This window comes from Crocodylus porosus, unplaced genomic scaffold (assembly GCF_001723895.1).
Source record: "Crocodylus porosus isolate Cpor-Errol unplaced genomic scaffold, CroPor_comp1, whole genome shotgun sequence".
NCBI lineage: Eukaryota > Metazoa > Chordata > Crocodylia > Crocodylidae > Crocodylus > Crocodylus porosus.
In genome coordinates this window covers 125792193-125816390 of record NW_017728943.1, presented here as the reverse complement: position 1 = coordinate 125816390, position 24198 = coordinate 125792193, and the positions used below count along the sequence as shown (strand labels likewise).

At 43.9% G+C, this 24198-nt stretch overlaps 1 non-coding gene across 1 annotated transcript; it reads left to right on the top strand.

Annotated features, from left to right (window-relative positions):
- The first annotated feature begins 4962 nt into the window (after window positions 1–4962).
- On the top strand, window positions 4963–5045 carry TRNAL-UAA. Its single transcript has one exon. It is a non-coding gene; the product is annotated as a tRNA-Leu (tRNA).
- The last annotated feature ends 19153 nt before the right edge of the window (window positions 5046–24198 follow it).

Below are 24198 nucleotides of genomic sequence, written 5' to 3'. Positions count from 1 at the left end.
CAAGACTTGTGGTAAGATGTCTGCTTCTTAAAGTTGCTATTCACGACTTGTTTTTTCCAGAATTCAGCCATAATAGATATTCTGACCGAAAGTCCGAGGTTTTTAGTGTTATTTTCCTGCTTCCATGGTTAAAAGCCTTTGAAATTCCACAAAGGAAGAAACTAACTGAAATCACTGTCAAATACTTTTGAAATCTTAGGGCACTAATTATCTCTTGATCTGTTTTCCTTTCTTTTATTTTGGGCCTTTGAGGATTAAGAAACATCTGATTTTGGGGTGCAATGTTTAAATTTTTCCTCTACAAAATAGGCAGTTGAAAGGACCTACTGTTTTTCTGTTAACATTTAAAGAAAATGGATTTCATTTTTTTGGCTAAATTGCACCGACATATATTCTGCTTTGACTGCTGTGATTTTTTTTTTCTTCTTTGGGATATGGGATACTATTATTTCTGCTGTTTATTTGTGTATAAATAGAGAAACTGGGCTATTTCATTCTTTTAACTTTTTTCTTCTTTTTTTTTAAGTTAAGGATAGGGCATTAGGTAACCTCTGATTGTATTTGCATTATTATTACAGTATTATATGTGTGCCTTGAAAATGAATAGGCACCCAATTCTCTCCTATAAGGACTGTTTGAACTCAGCAGAGTGGAAAGCCTGTGAGTGAGCTGTAGCTCATGGAATTTTCCTGTAATTCTTCTACTATGTGTGTTGGGGGAGGAGGAAGGTAGAGAAGCAGTAGGGGTTTGAAATCACTGTATTTACAATTTACAGCATTGTAACTGAAAGCAAGATCTAAATTCATATGACTTATTCTGGAGACATAATGAGATTCCATTTGGAGACTATAGGGGAAGCGAAACTGATTTGTAGTCAGCCAGCGAGTAAGCAAGCCAATGCTGCATTTGAACTGCTAGTGAGGAAATGTCTCCTTAAGAAGAACATAGCTGAAAACTGTAGCTCAACATCTCTGCAAAGAAAACATTTAGTCAAGATGAATGAGAGGAGTGGATACTGTGGATTATTTAAATAGGCAGAGATTTTGGTTTTAGTAGTGTTGAATGTTCCTAATATTTTCTTGAAGTCCAGTCTGTTTTAGTGAGCAAAGAGCCTTTAATGCTGTGGAGGAAAAGCTTTTGGGGTTTGTTGTTGTTTTTTTACTAACTGGAGACTCTTTTTGTGGCATCTTCTCCCCAAGAATTGCTAGAGAAGATGAAAAACCTCCTTTCCGACTATAGGGTTGGAGTTATTAAGACTGATTTTTCCTGGTGATTATTACAATAAGCAAGTGAATGATGATATTTCTTCTACTGCAGGTTAGCTCAGGGTCTTGTGAGTGTATTTCAGCCTACATCAATAAAAATAATTCTCAAATTCAGACCAGACTGCCTCTTACACAGAGGGAAAAGTTTGTAAAATTGTCTCTATTTGAATTTCAGCTAATATAACTTAGGTTGATCCTAGAAGTACTCAGAATATTCAGGTCATGACACAAAAACTTACATCATGTTTTTGTTGGCTAAAGGTTAACTTGAGTTAAATTTGGCCCATTATTAAAATATAATTATCAGGATTCATAAGCCAATTCAAGCTGAATCTCTTGAAGCTGCTGTTGGGCTGTCACTAAAAAGTGCCCCATGTTGGGCATTCTCTAGATGCAGAGAAACTTGTCAATAATAATCATGTGGTTACTTTGTCATTTTAGGGAGGGGTATTGAGAAGAACATGAGATGACTCTGTCAATACTCAGGGTCTAGATTTCCTTGAAACCTGCTAATCTGACTTTGACCCTGGGCATGGCATTCAGAGTGATCTGGTCTCATTGGCCAATAATCCCCTTTTGACAGATAACTTCTTCCAATAACAGTAATAATCCAAAGTTTTATTTTTGTTCCAACATGTCCTCCCCTGGAACTTCTAATTTAATGTCTAATACTTTTACTCTAAACGTTCTAGTATATCTGTGCGTATTGCCGGAAAGTAACCAAGTGTCAGTTTTCTGAATATTCCCTTACGAAGATTAAAAAAAAAAATCCATTGTCATATAAAACAAATGGACTTGAGAAGAAAATATGATTCTGTTTCCTGAAGCAAATACCTTTAAGAGTCAATAATGAGAAATGGAAGAGCTGTTGCATAGCAAGTAGAACTCAAGAGCTATGTAAAATAGTTCTCTGTTTTTTATGTTATATAATTATATGGTGACTCATTCTCTGCATAAACTGAACAAGATTTTCAAAGAATCTCTGTACCCAGTATGTTGAATTCCTTTGACAATCTGTCCTCAGCTATAAGTGCTTGAGCCGTTCCAAAAACTGCAGCCATAATGCATTGTTCTTGTTTCTGTTATATAGCTTTTGCAAGGGTCTCAATAGAGCTGTTTATATATTATGACCTGCTTATGGGATGCTGCTTCTGTTAATGTTCTTCTACATGCTCAGGAAGTTAGTATGTACACATGCAGGAGAGAACATACATGTTTAGAGATGAACTAAATATACCATATTTACTTGCATATCACATGCACTTTTTTGCCTCAAAATCAGCCCTTCCAATGGAAGTTGGGGGGCCAGGCCAGGGTGAGTAGCCTGACACTGGGCCACAGGGCACATGGACATCAGTTTGCAAGGTGAGCAAAGACTCAGACAGCCTCACTTGCCCTTCAGCCACTTTGCCCATTGCTACTGCCACTGTCCTAACTCTCTGGCTGCCAGCCGAACTGCCACCCCACACTGGAGCCAGTACTACTACTGTGGCATGGGGCATGGGGCATGTGGCAGTGGCAGCAGCTCTGGCACTAACATAGGGCACATGGTAGTGATGGCAGCTCCTAGCTCCAACACAGACAGCCACTGCCAGAGCAGCTACGTCCACCACCAACACTACTGTGTGTCCCAGGCTGGATTCAGCCTGCAAGGAGCCTAGTAGTCTGGATCCAGCCCTAGGCACAAAGTAGTGTGACACCTCTGTAAAGAAACCTAGGCAATGTCCAAAATACAGTGCTATACAATCAGCATAATCAGTATATATTGATATATTCCCATATTGCCACCGAGCTCATATCACACACAAGAAATCCAGTTTCTAACAGGAACACACGTCCCATAATTCATCGTTGTGCTAAACAGTAGCATACATTCCTGAACCAAAAACACCAGAGACAGGAGCACACTCAGCACAACAGGCACATCCATCAAGCTCTATGCAAGTAGCAATGCTGACATACATACTACATAGCAGTTGTCCAATACTATGATATCCACATTCCTTAGGAAGGCTGAAGATTGTGTCTGTGTCATCTCCTGCATATTCCCATGCCCTGGGCCTCCCTGCCCTTTGTCTGGGAACTGACATTTGCCCTTTGCTGTGTTCACAGTTTGCTAATCTGTCATCTCTGTACTATGGTCTGTTGTCACTACTATGCATGGATAAACATGGCACACGTTTCACTTTATTTCTGTTTTCCATGGGCCCTACTGAACAAAGGGGTGTAAATGACATGGTAGAGAGTACTGCTCAGAAATAAATATATATTTTTCTTTGTTTGTTTTTGTTTCAATTTTTTTTCCTCTTGGTTACCGAAGTTTCTAGTTGTATACCATGTGTGCATGTGCGTATGCATGTGTGTGTGTGAAGGTAAGGATGATTTTAGAAAAAATTTATATGTATATGTATAATGCAATATATGTCTTACAGATCCGCTGTAGTGCAAACTTGTCCTATCTTAGTTCTCCATGTTGCCCTTGTATTCTATAACATAACTATGTATACACTTATATTAATTGGGTTGTCATTGAGCTGTCTGACCCGCTGCAGCACTGCTTCCCCCCCTTATAAGCTTGGTGAAGTCCAAAGGCATCTTCTTATTAACTGCACAGTTGCCTTCAGTATTTTTTTTCTTTTTATGGTGGTGATAATATTAAAATGGTGTAGTCAACATTGCATTTCCACCCCATGATACTAGTACTCCTTCTGTGCCTATTGGAAGGAGTTAGGGCCTTTTACTGAATAACATTTTTCCCAAATCCCAGATGATTCTGATTTAAAATGACCCCAATAATTAGTTTAATTCCCCCACCACTGCAGTGGCAAGCAGTGGCTGAGGGGAAGGTGGTGGTGGGACAGAGGAGTAAAGTTATCTAGCCCCTGCTCCTTGCCACCTGACCCCCCTCACTGCTTGCCCCCTGCCACTGAGGCCTCCCCCTGTGGTACCTGTACCCCTGCCATCTGCCTCCTGTACTTACATGGACCCCTCCCACCTGCCACCCCAGCACCTGCTATCCCAGCACCTGCCCCTCCTGCTTGGCCATCCTGCCACTTTCCTCCCTCCTGCCTCCCCACTGCTGCCTGCCCCCTGCCCTCCACCCCTACTACTACTTACCTCCCCTTGCAGCTCCAGCTCCAGCAGAAGCCCCACTCTGCCCCGGGACAGAGCACATGAGGTGGTCCAGCACACCAGCTGTTGCGGTGGCAGCAGCTCTACCACTAGAGCTGGGGTCAGAGCTGCAGCTGCTGTGGGGCTAGGCTGGGGCTGGGGCTGGGGCTGGAGGCAGAACATGTTCTCTGCTCCCTAACCCTGGCTGGAGTGAAGCCCCAGCAAGAGCTGGAGCTGTAAGAGGAAGGTAAACAGTGGTGAGGAACAAAGGTGGGGGGGAGTGGAGGCTGTGGGGTAGGTGGCAGGCAGGGGCAGTGGTTGTGGCAACTGTGACCTACAGCTGCTGCCCCCACTGTTGTATTCAAATCTAAGACCTGGGGCTTTTCCCCTAGTAGCAAATGGGGGGAAAACCCCTCATCTTAAATTGGAGTAATTATAATAATAGTGACTCTCTTACCTCCCTACACATGTTTAAGGGCAAAACAAAAAGCTCAACATCCTGTTCACCTTGAAACAAAAATGTTTCATGTCAGCCACTTGCAAGAAAATCAAAAAAAATTGAAGCACCAGAAGAGCTAAGATCTGTACCAGGATGGCCGAGTGGTTAAGGCGTTGGACTTAAGATCCAATAGGTACATACCTGCGTGGGTTCGAGCCCCACTCCTGGTAGCTGCTGTTTTATTTTCAAAAGGAAGCTAGACAGTCACCTTTCTGGGGTCACCTGACCCCCGTTATCTTTCCTGCTGGTGCAGGGGGCTGGACCCGATGATCTTCCAAGGTCCCTCTGGCCTCATAATCTATGAATCTATGATTCACAAAACTGATAGAGAAGGAGCTCCCCTTTTAATATGTATATATTTATGCAGTGTAGTCCAAAGCTTTCTATGGCATCCTTAACTTACCGACAAACACACGCACAGGGTATGTGATTGAAGACTTCAATTACTAAGGGAGAAGATCAGATAGAATCATAAAAAATTAGGGTTGGAAGGGACCTCAGGAGGTCATCTACTTCAATCCCCTGCTCAAAACAGGACCATCCCCAAGTAGATCATCCCAGCCAAGGCTTTGTATAGCTGGGTCTTAGAAACCTCCAAGGATGGAGATTCCACAATAAAAAATCTAATTTATTATAATTTTTCATGCACAGAATCTAATTATTGAAGGGTCATCTCAAATTTGTCTCCCCTGCCACGGCTGCAATGGAGAAAAGCCATGGCAAGAGGACAGGCAGTGGGGAAGGCAGCAGTGAGGGAGACAGTAGGGGGATAGGTGGCAGGGGGCAGATGGTAGGGGAAGCAGTGTTGGGGCAGTGGGAGAGCAGGAAGTGGCGGTGAAGCAGCTTGAATCCTGCCCCCTGCCAGAGTGTTGCAAGGGTAAGTGGCGGGGGTAAGGGAGGGATGCCAGGGGACAGGCTGCAGAGAAGGGAAATGGGGTCACCATCACTAAGCCCTAAACTCACAGATGATCAGTGGAAAATAGGTGAGGCTCTGTTCACCCAGGCACCACCTGGGATAACAAGGAATAACTGCCACAAATTAATTCAGAGTAGGTTCAGGCTTGATATCAGGAGGCATTACTTTATCGTTAGGGCTGCCAGGCTCTGGAATGGGCTCCCAAGAGAGGTGGTGCTGTCCCCTACCTAGGGGGTCTTCAAGAGGAGATTGGATAGATATCTGGCTGGGGTATTGTGATCCCAGCACTAATTCCTGCCCAGGGCAGGGGGTCAGATTTGATGATCTGTTTAGGTCCCTTCTGACCCTAGAAACTATGAAACTATGACAAAGCCATGATCCACTCCCAACATGTCCCTGCAATGGGTGCAGATTCTGCAGTCAAGGGACACCCATGGAGTAGATTGCTGCTCTACCCCAGGCCCTGGCCGCAGCCCTGTTCTGGCATAGCCCAGGGATCCTGGCCTCAGCCTCATCATCCCCAGGATGCTACTCCCTGCCCACCTGTCCACCCAGCCAAGTACGCCCTGGCCATAGGAGTCCTTGGCTGGTCTCCCTGGAGACCCCACCCACCTTCCCACTCCATCCATTACTTCTAGCAATGGTTGCATGGCAGATGGGCCAGGTCCACCAGTGGCAACACTGGCAGCAGCAGCTAAAAGGAACCACCGCCATGGGGACCCAGGTGGGGCCAAGGGACCTGTCACAGGCCAGATAAAGTCCCTTGGCAGGCTGGATCCAACCTGCAGGCCATATTTTGCCCATTCCTGGCTTAAAGCATTTATTTGTTATATATGCGGTCCCACTGGGGGGAATACCTTACTGGACTTGGTGCTGGCTATGCAGGAGGACCTAGTAGGGGAGCTGCAGATTCGTGGTCACTTTGGGGACAGTGACCACCAATCAATCAAATTCACCATACAATGTGGGTGGGTAAGATAACTAGTAGTGCTTGGCTTTAGGAAGGCTAACTTCAGTGTGCTCAGGAGTGTAGTCAATGATGCACTGCAGGATAGGAGTATTGGTGAGATGGGAGTCCAGGAAGGTTGGTCATTCCTAAAGGAAGCGATCCTTCGGGCGAACAGGTAGACAATCCCAGTTCAAGGGAAAAGTGGGAAAGAAGCCAAAAACTTCCTTGGCTAAACAGGGAAATCCAGGGGAGCCTAAGGGCAAAAAAGGCATATAGGTGGTGGAAGCAGGGGAAAGCTACCAAGGAGGCATATAGCTACTTGGCCCACACTTACAGGGTGGCAGATAGAAAGGCCAAAGCAACTGCAGAGCTGAGGCTGGCAACACAAATTAAAGACAACAAAAAGTCTTTTTTTTTAGGTCTGTAGGAAGTAAAAGGAAGGCACAGGGCAGCATAGGACCCCTACTGAACAAGGAGTGACAGAGAGGGAGGACAAGGCTGAGCTTTTCAATGAGTTTTGTGCCTCAGTGTTCCTGAGCAGGGCTCAAGATAAGTCTCCTAATGGGTTCTTGGGTGGGTATCAGAGGGACACCAGCCTACCAACTGTCAACGCTGACTTGGTGCAAAGTCACTTGGATGGACTAGATGTGTTCAAGTCAGCAGGCCCGGATGAGCTGCATCCAAGGGAAGTGTCATAGCAGAAACACTGGTACAGCTGTTTGAGTGCTCGTGGTGCTCGGGTCAGGTCCGGAAGGACTGGAAAAGGGCCAGTGTGGTCCCTATTTTCAAGAAGGGGAGGAAGGAGGATCCAAGTAATTATAGGCCAGTCAGTCTCACCTCCATCCTTGGAAAGGTCTTTGAAAAGATTATGAAGGATCGTATTTGTGGGAGTCCAGCAGGAAAAATAATACATCAGGGAAACCAGCACAGATTTGTAGCAGGTAGATCATGCCTGACTAATTTGGTTTCATTTTATGACACAAAATGCTTAGACACAGGAGTAGAGGTAGATGTTGTTTTCTTGGAATTTAGCAAGGCCTTCAATATGGTATCTCATCCTAGTCTCATAAATAAATGAAGAGGCTGTGACATAGATCTTTACACGGTCTGGTGGTTGGCAAATTGGCTTAGCGGTCACACCCAGAGAGTGGTAGTAGACAGGTCGGTATCGACCTGGAAGGATGTGGGTAGTGGGGTCCTGTAGGGTCTGGTCCTTGGACCTGTACTCTTCAGTAGCTTCATTAGTGACTTGGATGTGGATGTGAAGTGTACTCTGCCCAAGTTTGCGGATGATACTAAATTGTGGGGTCAAGTGCACACTCCTAAGGGTAGGGAATGATTGTAGGCAAACCTGGACAGGTTGGAAAAGTGGGCAGTTCACAACAGCATGCAGTACAACAAGGACAAGTGCTACACCTAGGGTGCAAAAATATCCAGCACATCTACTGGCTGGGAAGTGACCCTCTCAGCAGCACAGAAGCAGAAAGGAATCTCATAGTGGACTCCAAGATGAACATGAGTTGTCAGTGTGACAAAATCATCAGCAAAGCTAACTACACTTTATCATGCATCAGCAGATGCATGACAAATAGATCCAAGGAGGCGACACTTCCCCTCTATGCAGCATTGTTCAGGCTGCAATTGGAGTACTGCATCCAGTTTTGGGGGCCATACTTCAAGAACAATGTGGATAGACTCAAGAGGGTCCAGAGGAGGGCCACTCATATGGTTAGGGGCTTACAGAACAAGCCCTATGAGGAGAGACTGAGGGACCTGGACCTCTTCAGCCTCTGCAAGAAAAGGCTGAGAGGTGATCTTGTGGCCACCTACAAATTCATTAGGGGGACGCAGCAAGGGATCGGAGATGGTCTGTTCACCAGGGTGCCTCTTGGGGTAACAAGGAACAATGGCCACAAATGGACAGAGAGCAGATTTAGGCTAGATATCAGGAAAAATTTCTTCATGGTAAGGGTGGCCAAAATTTGGAATGGGCTTCCAAGGTAAGTGGTGCTCTCCTCTACCTTGGGGGTCTTTAAGAGAAGGCTGTATAGGCATCTGGCTGGGGTCATCTGACCTGAGCACTCTTTCCTGCCTAGGCAGGGGTTGGACTTGATGAACTGTTGAGGTCCCTTCCAACCCTAGCATCTATGAATCTAACCATTTCTCAACCCAGCCGTGTAGCTTTCTCCATACCCTCTCAGAACAGGTCAGCCACTTCTGGGGCATTGTCTTCTCCGAACCAAGTAGAGCAGTCCCCATGGGAATGGACCCAGGTGGGAATGGGAGAGATACACAAAAGATAAAGACTCCACTGACGTTCCTTCTATTTTGGGAGTGGTAGATAGGGAAGACATGGGGCTGAGATGCATGGAGTTAGGGGTTAAGAAAGAAGGAGGAGGTGATGAGGGGATGTGGTGGCAGAAGGTTCCCACATGGACAGCCCCGTGACATTCGTAGGTCCCCAGAAATATACTTTTTCTGGCAGCTGATCCCCTAACATTGCCTGAAGTAGGGAAGTTCAAAGGGGTTTCCTCTTTCCTAATCCCATCATGATTTTTTATGGGAAGTTTGATCTGGCCCCTGGAAAGTTTGAAGCTATGAAGCGAGGCAGGTTGTACCTTTCATCAGACACAGCAGGATGAGGGGAGATTATTATCCCCTCAGCACAACTTTTGACCTCCTACCTCAACACCCCAGACTCACCCAGACCCACAATCCAGACACAAATCCTCACTCTTCCTCCAAAAAACAAAAAAACAACACATTCCTTGCATTGCTGAAAACTGCAAAATAAAATGGAAAACACAGAAACCAGAGGATGAGATTTCCCTGGCAGATAAACTAGCAAAACAGGAGAAATAACTAATGATAAACCCAACTCATGAGGAAGCTACAAAACCTGTCAACACACCTGCTAATCACAGGGCTAGATGATTAACCAGCCACCTGCATGAAGGGCTTTTGTGCAGCTTGTCTGGAAGACCCTAGCATTTTCTTTCTTCCATAAAAATCTACTGAAATCAAAATTTGATTTTCTGGGTTCTTCTTTGAGCTTCGGATTTGAGGAGCTGCTATGTCGCCTCCTTCTGCTGAGATGAAGCTTTTCCAGCAGGCTTTACTCTTGCGTTTTGCTTTCCCAAAGAAGCCTTTTTCTGTCATTTTTTGTGTCCTCTTTACCATTCTACCTGGAACCCTGAGTCCTACTCAAGCAGAGTAAGACCTTCTCTTCCAGCTGAGGAGGGCTTGGATCTTGATGTCACTCTCATTTAACCAGTCTCTGTTTTGACGGGTGATATAGCCAATGGATTAAGCCCAGGACATATGGATGAGAGTTTTAAATCCCTTCCAGAGTTCCTTAATAATGAGTTTCAGAGTTCTGTAGTTGTGGGCAGGGCAGAGCACCTTTCATGAAAACACTGTTGGAGATCATTGCAGACTTTGGTCTTTAAGAGATTTGATGTTGAAAAATCTTCACGTTGCTTTTTTGCTGTTTTCAGTGTTTTTGAGCAAGCCAGGTGTTCATAATGGATCTAACAACAAGACAATCTGTCCAGCAGTAGTTGATTTCTCACACGGCTCATGGTACAAATATCCATCTGATTAGAGGCTTTAACAATAACATAGTCAAGGAGGTGCCCGTGCTTAGAGTGAAGGCATCTTCAGATAGTCTTGTATTTGTTACTCTGTAGATGGTGTTCAACTGTTCATAATGACAAGTTTGTGCTTGATGCATTTGCTCAGGAAAATGATGCCACCGGAGTTGACTGGTAAGCGGAGTTGGTAAGAGGCTAGAGGGACTGGCAGGAGTCAGGACAGAGGCTGCAAAGTGGGGAGAGGCAAAAGATCAGAGGTGACAGGGGGGCAGGTAGCAGCTGCTTGCCGTGGCATCACTGCATACACAAATCCAAGGTGAGGGGCTTTTTTCCCCATGTTAAATGGAGGAAAAAAACATCATCTTGGATTCAAGTAAATACAGTAGTTTTTACCCAGCTTTGTGTAAGTATTGTTGAGGTTATTTTTCCCAGATGCATTACTTTGCACTTGACAACATTGAAGTAAATCTGCCATTTTTTGGTCACTCACTTAATTTGGTGACATCCTCTCCATCAATGTGGCATTTAATCACTGGGAATAATTTGGTGTCATCTGCAAACTTTGAGATTTTACTGTGCACCTCCATTTCTACGTCATTGATGAAAATGTTGAACAAATTAGGGATCAGCACAGATCCCTGCAGGACCCCAACTTTTGACCTCCTTCCATCCTGAAAAGTGATCATATAGCCCCAGCCTTTGCTTGCTATCTTTTAACTAGCCCTCAGTCCACAAAGAACCTTCCATCCAGTCATATAGAAACAGTTTTTCTAAAAACCTTTGGTGAGGACTCTTGTCAAAAACTTTTTCAATGTCTAAGCATATTATGTCAGCTGGATCCCCCCAGTCCGAGTTCTTGTTAACATCCTTATGCCAGCAGATTTGTTAGGTAGGTACAAAAACCATGTTGACTTCTCATTACAAAAACCATGTTGACTTCTCCCGAGACTCAGTGGTCTCCCAGTAAGGGGTGTATGGAGTAGGTGGAACTGTCCTGAATTCCTCTGTTTCTAGAAATAGGGGAAAGACTAGGAAGGGCTGCAGCAAGAGATAGTACTCCTGGATGCTTAGGCATATCAGACAACCCTAATGCAGGCACAAGGAGGTGGTGGCAACAGCATTCCAGTTTTACCACTGAAGTACACTGAGGCATCACAACAGTGATTCTCAACTGGGGTGCCAATGAATTTTAAAAAGTTATAAAGTAGTGCTCTGAATCTAAAAAAGTTGAGAACAATGACATCAGCTGTTTTGAGGCTGGGATTAAGTTACCAGAAGCCATGAATCCAACTTCCATTGGCATTCCATGGGTGTTTGGGTCTGGATAAATGGACCTGACACTAGTCATTTTTACTTTGTCTTCCCTCTACCCTTGCAGATTCCTGCTCTTGTGAGACAGAAAGTGGGATATAGATGCTACCCCTGCAGGGAGTGGAAAAACCGGTTTCCAATGATTTTCCTTTGGTCCATTTGCTGGGACAGACTTTGGTGGTGACCCCCAACCAATTTCGGTTGAATAGAAAGGAAAAAAACCAGATTATGTCTGCTTGGTCTGTCTTGTTAGTAATAAATAATCTATACACATTATGATGCCTAGACTATATTTCAGTATAACAATAATGATAGTAGTAGTACACTGTTTTCTACTTCTTTCTGTGTTACCATAGAAAGATGAGTTTATTTTCTGACAGCATATTTATGAGGTGATAAAAATGAGCTAAATTAAGAATGATCAGGGAACCCCATTCACTCTTATTGAAGCATCAGACAGTAAGTGCAAGAGACAGGTGGCATAAGTGTTAAAACAAGGGTGGAGAGTATGTGCTGCAGGGAATCAATCCACTACATTAACAGCTAATGGCACACTTAGTATTTATCCATTATTTATCACATAAATGAGTATTACTGTTTAGACCGCAGAGGTGCTTTGATACAGCAGTGACACTGATTACTGAAAATTAAGGAATGAAACCTGATCTTAACAAATTAAGTGAAAATTAGTGAACTGCAACTAACTCCAAATGGCGCATACATTCAACCTAAAAATACTAGATTTCCTCTGAAAACTAAGTTATTGTCTTTCGTTACTTGCTGGACAAATGTTATCATTTTAGTGTTAAAATAATAACAGTAACAATATCTATATTTCTGGAAAAAAGATGAAGAGTTATGATATAGCCACCACTGATTTTGAAAATAGAAGACCTTTTTTATACATGCTATTTCATTTGAACTTTATTATGATTTTGTTTTAAAATTCAGGTTATTCTTTCCTTTTTGTCTTATTATCACAATCCAGTGAAAGTAAATGAGAACAATTACTAATGATTCTGGAGAGAGTAGTGCAATGGAGCAATATTAGTCAGGATTTATTCTTTACTAGATATATCCTATCTTATGTAGTGATTTTAAATTTCATTTTGCCCTATGTAGACAATCCATTACAGTATGATTAAAGAGGTCTTTATTCAGGCCTGTTAGACCTTGAAGGGAACAAGGTAGTGCACTTGCTCCCTTGTAATCAGCTGCTTAATGTTCAGTTCTGCCTTATGCAACATATAGCCACACAGACTTAACCCTTACTAGTACAGATATTTAGTGGGGCTGTGTGAAGCTCCAGGCGCCAATTCAATTGGAGATTTGATCCGATTTGGTAGCCAAATCTCTGAATCCAAATCAAATTGGGAGACCCATTAAAAGGTCTGAATCGAACCCAAATCCTCTGAACTGATTCAGAAAAGATTCGGAGAGATTCTGGGATTTGGATTGGTCGGGGAGAGGCAGGCACAGCCGGGTGGCTGCAGGTTCCCCCGCAGCTTCCCCAGCTGTGCCTGCCTTTCCCTAGGTGGGGGCAGGCATGGAAGAAGCCCCCATGGCTGCCTGGCCCAGCCCCATTTCCACCTGGCCTCAGCCTCCTGGCATTTAAAAAAATTTAAAAAGCCCCGCACTCACTGGCTGCAGCAACGGAGATCAGGGCCTGTGAGGGCTCATAGCAGAGCCCCCCGCACTATGCAGGGTAGGGGGGGGGAGGGAGGATCTACCTAGGTCCCTTCTGACTCTAGCTACTATGAAACTATGAAACTATGGCAGAGCCTCCCCATGCAGCATGGGACAGTCGGGGGCAGTGGGGATCACCCCCATTCCTGGCACCTGTGCATCAGCTGCCCCACAGCACAGGTGCAGCATGGCTTGGCACCCACACCATGGGGTAGCTATCTAATAAAAAATTCTTTGATATTATTGTTGCTATGTTGTGGGTTGATCCAGAGTCCAATGAAATTAAATGGTGTTCTCTTCATTTCATTCAGTAGGCTTTGAAGTAGGCCTTTGACCCATCTGGGAATAAAAATCCGTTCCTATTTCACAAGGCTTTTGTTCCAGGTTATTCAAATACGATGGTGAGGATGGGGCCAGGGCATGTAAAACTATACAAGAATTGAAGCCCCCCCTGAAAAAGGGATGTAATTGTTATAAATCAAAATTTTACCAGAAAAAAATAATCAAAATCTTAAAAAATTCCAAGATAGGAAGTATAAAACTGTTTTCTACTCATGTTAGTTTTGCTATGGCAGCAACTACTCAGATTTGCCAGATAATAGACTCTTAGAAGGGCCCCCAAAGGCTTTCAAATTTATCATCATTATTTTTACAATCTATCAACTACTCCCTCCTCTGAAGCTACTTCCAGCAAAGCCATCATAATCCATCCTCCTCTCTTGCTTCTGTTCACACCGTTCTATTTTGTTAACACTCATAATGATGCAACCTATCACCTACATGCATGAGCTAATCCTCATAGCAAACCTATGAGGTAAATATGCCATCTCTAAATGGAACATAATTACAACTGAGCGAGAGGGACTTACCCAAGTCTATTCAGTGAGAAAATAGCAAGACTGAAATCTGAGGTCAGGAATTCATGGCTGACTATTGTTTTTCTCAATGAACTCAGTCATTAGCCTCTCGTTCTTTCCATTCATCAGGGATGGGTTGGTTTTTTGGTTTTTGAGGGTTTTTTGTCCTCTGTAGGCCTCCTCTGCAACCCAGAGGAGACACACTGTTCGGGAAACAGGCACTAGTCATGTTCTGCTTGTTCTGCAGAAAGATGCACGCTATGAGGTGTCTCAAAATATATGTTTATACCAATTAGCAAGCAGTTAGGAATTGATTTGCTAAGTTAATTTATTCATGTGTGTTTCTAGTGAGATCACCCAAGATTGTGTGCATACAAATACAGTACAGCTGGTTTCCACTTAAAGTTGGGCTAGACCTGACTTTCCCTTCTCTTTTCTAAGGCACCATCCTAATTTTGAAGCAGTGACATTTGCACATCTTTCCAATCAGGGCACCCAACAAGGAGAAAGAATATGGTGCTACTTTCTGAGATGATATCAGTGTCAATGAATGAATCATCAGACCATTACATATGCAGTGTTTGCAGAAACATTTGTGTGTAAACACAGCAGGCAAGTCACTGAGCATATTCACAATGGAATGCTCCAACATGAACCTAAAATATATTGGATTTGTCTGGGTAGAAGTGCAGGTTGCTAAGAGGCCAGGAGACTATAAATTAGGCTTCCCTAAACATGTTTTAGAGCTGACCCTCTTTCCCTAACCTCTCCAAACATGGATAAAGATGTGACCCAAATACTGTACAGAGGAAATGAGAAGATCACTGTGGACAACCACCCTATGAAAGCATCACTATACAAGATAAAATGTCAACAAAATGGTGGTAGGGTGCCTTGCCACTGCAGTTAACATAGAGACAAATGGACCATGCAGCAGCAGCGTGCATCCCAGAGGAAAAAAAATGCATGGCAGCAGCCATGACAACAGCAGATAGGACAACAGATGGACACTGTGTACACACCTGGACAGGCAGAACAGCATTTTCCAGCTGGTGGCAGTAACAGCCCTATTGCTGGTGCACTTGTCTGGGAAGAGATGTGGCTTGCTGCTAGGAAGCTACTTTTACTTAGGAAGCAGGAGATGGCCTTTAGTAAGCATCTCCAACAGAAGGGCTGGTGGATACAGGCAAAGGTCTTAGAAGGCAAGGCACTTGAGGAAGAGCCAGAGACATCAGCTTGGCAATCTAATAGCAAGTAAGTATTGATTTGTGTGAAGTCAGAGAGGCCAGGAAAAAATGACACTCAGCCTGTTCTAGATCCTTTGGCTGGTAATTTGCTTATTGCTGCCCTTACTAATCAGCAGGATTCTTCCTGTCACCCTGTGCTGCTGACAGGAATGCTTCCGCTATTCCTCTTCATGGATCATCAGGAACTGACTATTCTTCCTGGACTAGTTATGTCTTGTCACAGCTAAGCCAGGTTCTAGAAACATATTTGGAAGTAAAGGATACTCCACATTTACTTGTATTTTTGTGGTACTCTCATGTCATGTTGGTTGTTTATAGAAAATGATTTTTTTCCAAAGTAGCTCTTAAAAGCCCTAATTATGTTTGGTAGAGGCACAGTGTGGAAAAACATGCTTAGGGCAGCCATCTTTCATCCTTCCTGTGGCCTATCTCTTCACTTGGAAACACAAGAATGACAGTAAACAGAGAGCTGGGCAGTCATGGACTACAAGGCTTTCTGAGAATCATTCTCTAGACTAGCAGTGGAATTTGCTGCCACTGGGGGAAAACTTTCCCCCACTTGTTTCCTGCTGAAACCTACATCCAGATGGCAAAAAAATGCTGAATTCACAAAGAAGCAGGGCTGAACCAGACCTTCAGAGGTCATCTAGTTCAACCCCTACCTGAGGGAAGATCATCCCTAAAAAACTATATTATATAAATCCTTTGTCTAACCTACTAGACAAACTACATAATCAATCCTGACAGAACCATAAGACATAACACCATACCCTCCTACAGGTAAAGCAGAAGGACCATTATTCACCAGTCCCCATAGTCCATACCAATTTGATCATGGAGTAAACTTCCGTCCTAACCCTAAGTATGGCTATCAGTCTGACCCAGAGTGGGGAAAGTCAGGGATGTCTCAGTTTAAATCCCGTTGGCACACCCAATTTTAAATCCCTAGTTGCGGCTACAGCCAACGCTCAATGCTTCTGAGGAAAGTGGAAAAAAATAAAATGAAAAAAAGCAAAATTCTGATACATATTGCAGCAGCAGCAGGAGGGGAAAAAATTGCCTCGCAGCCCCATGTGGCAACCAACAAAGCATAGAAGTATGAGAAATACTCACAGTAGAACATAGACATAGCTATGCCTAGGTCATCCTCAACTTAAACACCTCCAGTAAAGTTTGCAGCAACTTCAAGCCATTGATTCATGTCCTTCTCACTGGAGCAAAAGAGAAGAGATTGTTCCCTCTTTCTTTCTGGCAGCTTTTTAGATATTTGAAGATTGCTATCATGCCTCCTCTTAAGTGTCTTTTCCATAAACTGAATACGCATGCCTATTTCCTTCACACTTTCCTAGTATAATTTGCCATCCAAGACCTTTATCACTTTTGTTGCCCACCTCTGGACCCTTTTACATCCTTTTAAAAATGTGAAGACCAAGACTGCACAAAATATTCTAGATGAGGCCTAACTAGTGCATAGTCACGTGGCATTATCACTTCCTATGTCTTGTACCTAATGCATCTATTGGTGCATTCCAAAACTGCATTTGCCTTTTGTGCAGCTGCATCACATTGCAGACCAATTGAGTCTGTGATCTACTAAGACTCCCAGATCCTTTTCCATAGTTCTGCCATCTGGTCGGGTGCCACACATTTTGCATTGAGCATCCTACTGTTAGCTCCAGCTCAGCTTTCCAATCTGTCAAGATTCTTCTGAATCTTTCTCTTGTCCTCTAGTGTGTTCATAATTCTTCCCAGTTGCATGTTGTCTGAAAACTTGCTCAAGAAGCCTTCAGTGCCAGCATCCAAATCATTAACAAACACATTGAACATCACTGGGCCCACAACAGACCCTGAGGGACTCTGCTCAAAACTTCCTGCCATTCTGACGTGGATCCATTCATAATTACCCTTTGCTTATGGCTAGTAAGCCAATTGTCTATTCATCTAATAATAGTTTAATCTAGCACACAGTTCTCCAGTCTTTTTAAGACAAGGTCATGTGGGATCTTCACAAGACACACTGTACCCACAGTATTCCCTTCACCCAAGTAGCTACTTTGTCAAAAAAGGAGATCAAATTTGTTTCACATAGTTTGTTCTTGGTTAATCCACACTGGCTGCTTATGGTCAGCCTTTCCTCCTCCAGATGCTTGCAAATGGCCTTCCTTAGGATGTGCTCCAATGACTTTCCAGGTATTGAGGTGAGGTTAATCAGTCTATAGTTCCTCAGGTTATCCTTTTTGCCTTTTTTTAAAAAGGACAATCATACTGGCCTTTTTCAGTCCTCTAGCATGTCCCATGTCTTCCACAACTTCAGAACTATTATGGCCAAGGGCTCCTGGATCTCCTCTTCCATATCTTCAGGACCATGGGATGATGTGCATCAGGACTTGCTGATTTGAATCCATTCAGACCCACCCAAAGCTCCCCACTGGTTTTGTTATCTCTCCCTCCAGCTTGTCCTCTTCCTTCAGTGGCAAGAAATGGGAGCAGCATTTTTTAGACCAAATGCTGGTCTACAAAACTGATTCCCAGAATGCCTTGTGCTCTATGACACACATTGCCTCTGTGGACTGCCCCAGATTTTCTCATATAGAACATGCCCCTGAACAAGATATATATCTTGTTTTTCAAGGTCAAATGAAGAAAAATCTTTTTTTGAAAATATTGGTAAGCATGGCATTTTTTCAGGGAAAACACAGACAGCTGTATTACGGAGGGACACAAAACATTGTGGCTGCTCTGTTAACTCCATAACTGTGGTCTATAATGTACTGTTGGCTGAGCCAACATGCGTGACCCTTCTTCTCTTCTGGAGCTGAGCTGGGGAATTTCTAAGGTCAGCTGAGACTTCAGTCCTAGCCAGCAGCACCAGGAGAATCAGCTGAAGGCCCACCCAGCTGATTCAGCAGGAGCCTCTGCCCTAGCAGTAGTGGCTTAGTTCTGCTTTAAAAATACAGTGAAATTTCTGCAGCATGACCTTCTGCCAGGGCAAGGGAAAGTAATGCTGCACACAGATGCAGGGAGCGTGCAAGTCTCCTATTGTCCGCAGCTAGCAGCTAGGAAGCCCCACAATGCTCACTGTGCTGCCCCTTGGGCAGCATCTGCAGTGTTACTTTATCTTTCCCCTGGCAGATGCTCTGGCTAAAGAAGCTGCTAGTTCCATTTTTCCTCACTTAAAATATGCACCTTAATTTCCAGCCGCTGATGTTTGGAAAAAAAGGTGCATGTTGTATGTGAGAAAATACTGTATTTCAAATATTGATGAGACCATCTCTTTTTTCATGACATCAGGATTAGTTAGGAGGTTATTCATACTTAAGGTTTGGAATGTATGGGAATTACAAAGCAAAATAATGGGTGAACTGAAAATGCTTATTTTTTATTGTGCTAAAAATGATAGTCTTTAAAAGACTCAGGTGGGAGCAGAGAAATCAGTCATACTCATAACCAATTTACTATGTTTTTCTCACCTGGGAGGATGTGACCTCTATAAATCCCTAGGTGGCAGTAGAAATGGGTTAATAAAAGTTGTAAACCCAATTAGCCCTTCCTGGCTGCACCTGCAGGTCAGACAGGTAATTGAGTTCATTCAAGCACACATGCCAAGGAGTTAGGTTTCCCTTAGAAGGCCAGGGAAAGCCCAACAGAAGGAAGCTCTGAGGGGGATTTTTTTAGTTTGCTGGATGGAGAGGCCTTAAGAGAGTAGGACTCATAGGGTAGTAGGCTGAAAGATGCCTGGGAAGACTAGTAACTTAAGCTGCAGGTGAACTGATGTTGTTTAAGTTTGGGGTTTTGCTTGAGTACTGCTGGGAGATTCCAGGGATTTTCTGCATTCTCTTTTTCTGAAGAGACTTCCAGGATGTAAAAAAATTACATGCTATTGAAAATCAGTCTTGTTTGGTACAGGGCTGCCCAATGTTGAAGCTGCTGTGGCCCACCTGCTCTGCAGGTGCTTTCCTTTCCTAACAGGCACCCTGTGTACCCAGCCTCAGGTTCCCACTGGGCTGTGCTGTCCTGCCCAGTCCCATCCCCATGAGTGGGGACTGGCAGCTGAAGCTGTTTGAGGGAGGGGGAGCCCAGAGGCCCTGGTAGCAGCAGCAGTAGCATTAAAACAGTGGAGGAAGCAGTGCTTGAGCAAGAGCTTGTGAGCCACAAATTAATCCTCCATGGGCTGCACATGGTCCACAAATTAGACAGCCTTAGCTTAGGCCATTCACTTAACCTGGAATTTAAGAATCCACAGTTCTTAGGGGTGGGTCACAGGAGAAATAAGATGCTGCAAGTCCTACAGTAGCAGTGCTTCACATAAGGATTGAAATTCATGGTGTCATGCTCAGTCATGAAGCTGTGCAGTGGTTGGTGAATTGACCTTCTACGGTGGAGTTAGAAGTCTGAGGAGGAAAAGTGATAGCTAAAATTTTTTGAAGATTTCAGGACCTTGGTGCATGAAATCAATTCCTCTCTGTAGTGCTCTCAGAGTTATGACTTGCATCTCATTATGTTTAAAACTTGCAGGGACTATTGGTGTCTAGTCTCATCTCCTATATGCTACAGGCTGCTAAATTTTACTGGGATAGGTATATTCAAAGGTGTTAGTAACACAAACCAACTCGGCCTTCAGAAGACCAAGCAATGCTATCAGTAGAGAACAGGAGAGACTGATGTTATGGATGTACATATATTTGGAGCCATTTTCAAGTGGGAACACTTCAAAAGGGCCCATTAAGCTGTAGTTCAGTGGCTCTCAATCTTTTTTGGGGAGCCACTTGAAAATTGCTGAGGGTCTGGCGGACCACTTAATAAACTTTTTTGTTCTACAAATCAAAGCACACAACTTGTATTTTAATATCAGTAGTCTTAGCTTTCTAATGTGATGGATGTACCTGTTTTTTTGAGCAAAGTTCTGGGAAGTCCAGTGTAATGTTTGTCAGCTTTAGCCTTAGGTCACCTTTCTCCAGACCACCTGAATGGAACTCGCGAACCAGTGGTGGTCTGCGGACCATAGTTTGAGAACATCTGCTGTAGTTGTTACGTGTTGACAAGCTGGGAGTGATGCAAATGTAGTAAAACTGTTATGTCCAGGATATTCATAGTAGGGTGGGTAAGGAAATTTGATTGCATAAAAGTCCTTGCTTCTTCATTTTTCTTTAACAATAGCTTTCCCAGCTGACAAACTGATTTGCTGTTTATTCCTCCAAGACTTCCCCTTGAAGAAAAGTTCAGACACAAAGAATGTTTCGCTTTGCTCAGTTGGAGGAGTCTCTTCGTTGTGGATTGGCTCATGCAACTATTTCTTTCCCAATTGCTGACCTAAGAGTTGAAGAAGACTTATTCCTCTTTCTCCTAAACAAGTACAAGAACCTTATCTATGCTTTTGCTTCAGGCTTCCTCTTCATGACTAGAAGTAGGACACTTAAATGATCCTAGGAGAGGTTCATTTAAGAGAGAGTTTTAACTGCTCATTACCTGAAAGATGCCAGATGTGTGTTTTTGCTATGAAAAAAGAAAGCCCTCCTCCTTCCCAAGGCTATTTGAATTGGATTATTTTAATAGAATAAAAACAGGGCGCATCCACACATGCCATTAATGTGCAGCAATGAACTCCAAAGCTGACTGCTCCAGAATTTATTGCTCTGGGAAACTCCTGGGCATGCAGTTTACACATGTGCCCAGACCAGAGCGCATTAAGTTAGGTCAGAGCAGCCTCAGCTGTCAGTGGTCCCAGCAGGTCAGCCTGGGGCTGCTCCAACTGGGGTCAATGTATTGTGAAGGACTGGGCTGGGGCATGAGGAGGGTGCTTCAGTCGAGGGGTAGCTGACAGGTCTGGAGTAAATATCAGTAAATGTATCCTATAGATGTGCCCACGGTGATACAAAGAGAACACACAAGTCACCAGCAGACTCTTTCTCTATGCCTGACAAAGGGTTTGTGCCTAAAAGCATGAAAAGAACAATTTTTCCAACTCTGTAGTTGGTCTAATAAAAGATATCACATCTACCCAAAGAACTGTGTTTGCCAGTTGTACTGCACTAAGCATTTGAATACAGAAACAGAGATTGGGACTCCTGCTCTAGAGACCTTGCAAACTACAGAGAACACACTTGAAGCTATTTCTTTCCTTTGAGTTTGGCTTATAACAACTCAGAGATGGAAGACATCATAGGACCTGGAGATTTTGAGGTAGTTGCTTCGTAGGCTGCTTATACAGCAACGGCCCTATAAGCTACAGCTTAATATAGTATAATGCAGAACTTTAACCTGTTTTATAAACTGTACAGTGTATGCCTTTCAGATGTGTAGCATACACACTGAAGAAAGCCTATAAATTTATTGGAGCACAGTGGGTGCCTCTACACATTCATTAATCCACTTTAGATACTGCAGGTTTAATTTAGTACTTCCTTAATAAAGTACCAACTAAATGCACAGTAACTAGAGTTACTATATAGTAGTGCTGGTGCATAGTTATTTTGTGATGCTTACTGCATATTAGCCTCATAACACTGCAGTAGGCTATTAGCATGGTTTTTAACTGCTGAAGTACTGTGCAGTGTTATTAGGCTAATCCGTAGTAAGTGTCTCGTGTAGACATGCCCTATGTAAACAATGCTCATTAATGACACCACACTGTTTAGTGATGTGGGATTAGTAGTAGTCACAAAACTGACTAGCTCCTCCCTTTCAAAGCTTTTAGTGTGGGTTTTAGGTTGGCTACTACACATTGAAAATGAAGGGAAATAGCAACTGTGATACTGAGTAGTTGCTGTCATTATCAAGACTTTTAATAGCAGCCCTCTGACAGCTGCTTCCCCTTCACTGGCTCTGGCTCGGTTAAACAGTATAGTTACTGGTAGTTACAAAGGAGACAGGCAGTGGGGCAGAAAGATGCACCACTCTTAAATGTTTTATGCCTTAAAGTGGTATGCAGATAACAGATGCCTTTTTTTGGATATGTCATAAACCAGTGCTTCTCAAGCTATCTGATGTGGCCAGGGACTGATGCCCAGTTCAGCCAGTGGCAACAACTGTGTGTAACAGCACTACACAAATGCATGACTGGCTGTTTCTTTCTCTTTCCCCACCTCGCACGATGTGATGTCACCTGGAGTGCTGGAATGTACGAACTGTGGCGCTATGATATATCAATGTTATGCTTCTGAAAATATATTTCTTTCGTTCCTGGCAACTCGCTGCAGACTGGCACCCAGTGGCTCACAGACTGGCACCGGTCTGTGGACCACCACTTTGAGAAGCACCGTCATAAACAGCAAAGACTGATACTGTGTTGTTATGCTGCTAAATGAAGTATGCACATAAAGGACTACACAAATACAATATTTTATACAAGGGATATTTAGGGCTTTATTCCACACTTGAGGCCAATGGTACAGATCCCATTTGCTTCATGGAACGTGCCAAGCACTTAGAAGCACATACTGCCAGCAGGCCAGTTCTTTCCTCTGTCTGATCAACTATGACTTCCCTGCACTCAGTCTGGAGAGAAGTTAATGATTTGCCTACCCCTTTCCCTCCATCTCCCCCAACCAACCTCCAGAGCACCCTGTGACTCACGGCCTATTTGGAGTAGACACCTGTTTTAAATGGACCCACAGGAAAGGCCTATGTTGCCTTTTCATAATCTGCCTCTATGAGGGTTGGCTAAAACTCAGTCAGCTGACTAGCTTAAGGAGAGGGGGGGGAAACCACATCTCCTGCCCACAGTCTGATGTAAGCACTGCCTGACAGCGCTTACTGGAAGGTGAAGTGACAGGGCAGGCAGCTTCTGGCGGAAGAAGAGCCTACTATTCATTAAAACAAACCATGACTCAATTAGACCAGGCTCATAGTGTTGTCTCGGCTGTGCCCAGTGGCATCCTGTGTCTAGTGCACTCTAACAGCCTGAAAGGAAGACAAATGAAGTCCTCACAAAGGCAAATTCCCCACTGATTTATGGGCAAGGGCTCTACATAATAGAGTATATTAATCGCCATGTACAGGTATATGTGTATGAACCCTAGCTCAGGGAAATCCCCACTTTTATGGGTGAGGGCTCTACGTAATAGAGTGGATGTGCATATAAGTATGTGTATGTATTATTGGGGTAGCTCAGGGAAATTGCCACTTAATTATGGGCCACAGCATTACATAACAGAGTGTATTAATTGTCATGTGCATGTACATATATATGTACACATGCATGTATATCTACAGATACACGTACATGTTCATGTGGGTAGCTCAGGGAAAATCCCCTCTTAATTCTGGCTGATGGCTGTATACAAGAGTATATATAAGTGTGTGTGTGTGTATATGTATATGTGTGTATATCGTGTGTGTGTGTGTGTGTGTGTGTGTGTGTGTGTGTGTGTGTGTATTAGAGGGATAGCTCAGGGAAATCCCACTTAATTATGGGTCACAGCTTTACCTAATAGAGTATATGTATATGTATATGTATATGTGTATGTATAGGTGTGGTAGCCCAAGGAAATCCCCACTAAATATGGGTGAGGCTCTACATAATAGCGTGTGAGTGTATTGGAGGAGTAGCTCAGTGAAACCCCTACTTAGGGGCAAGGGCTCTACATTACCGAGTCTGTGTACGTGCCCATCCGGGGCACTGCTGTTTCTCTCAGCTACCGTCCCGCTGCATGTCCCGTGCACATGCCGTGGAGCAGAGCGGCCCCGGGTCCCCTCCCCCGCCCCGTGCTGCCTTGACCTTCCTCCTCGCTCTGCACCGGGGTGCCTCCCTCTCTCCTCCCCCCCC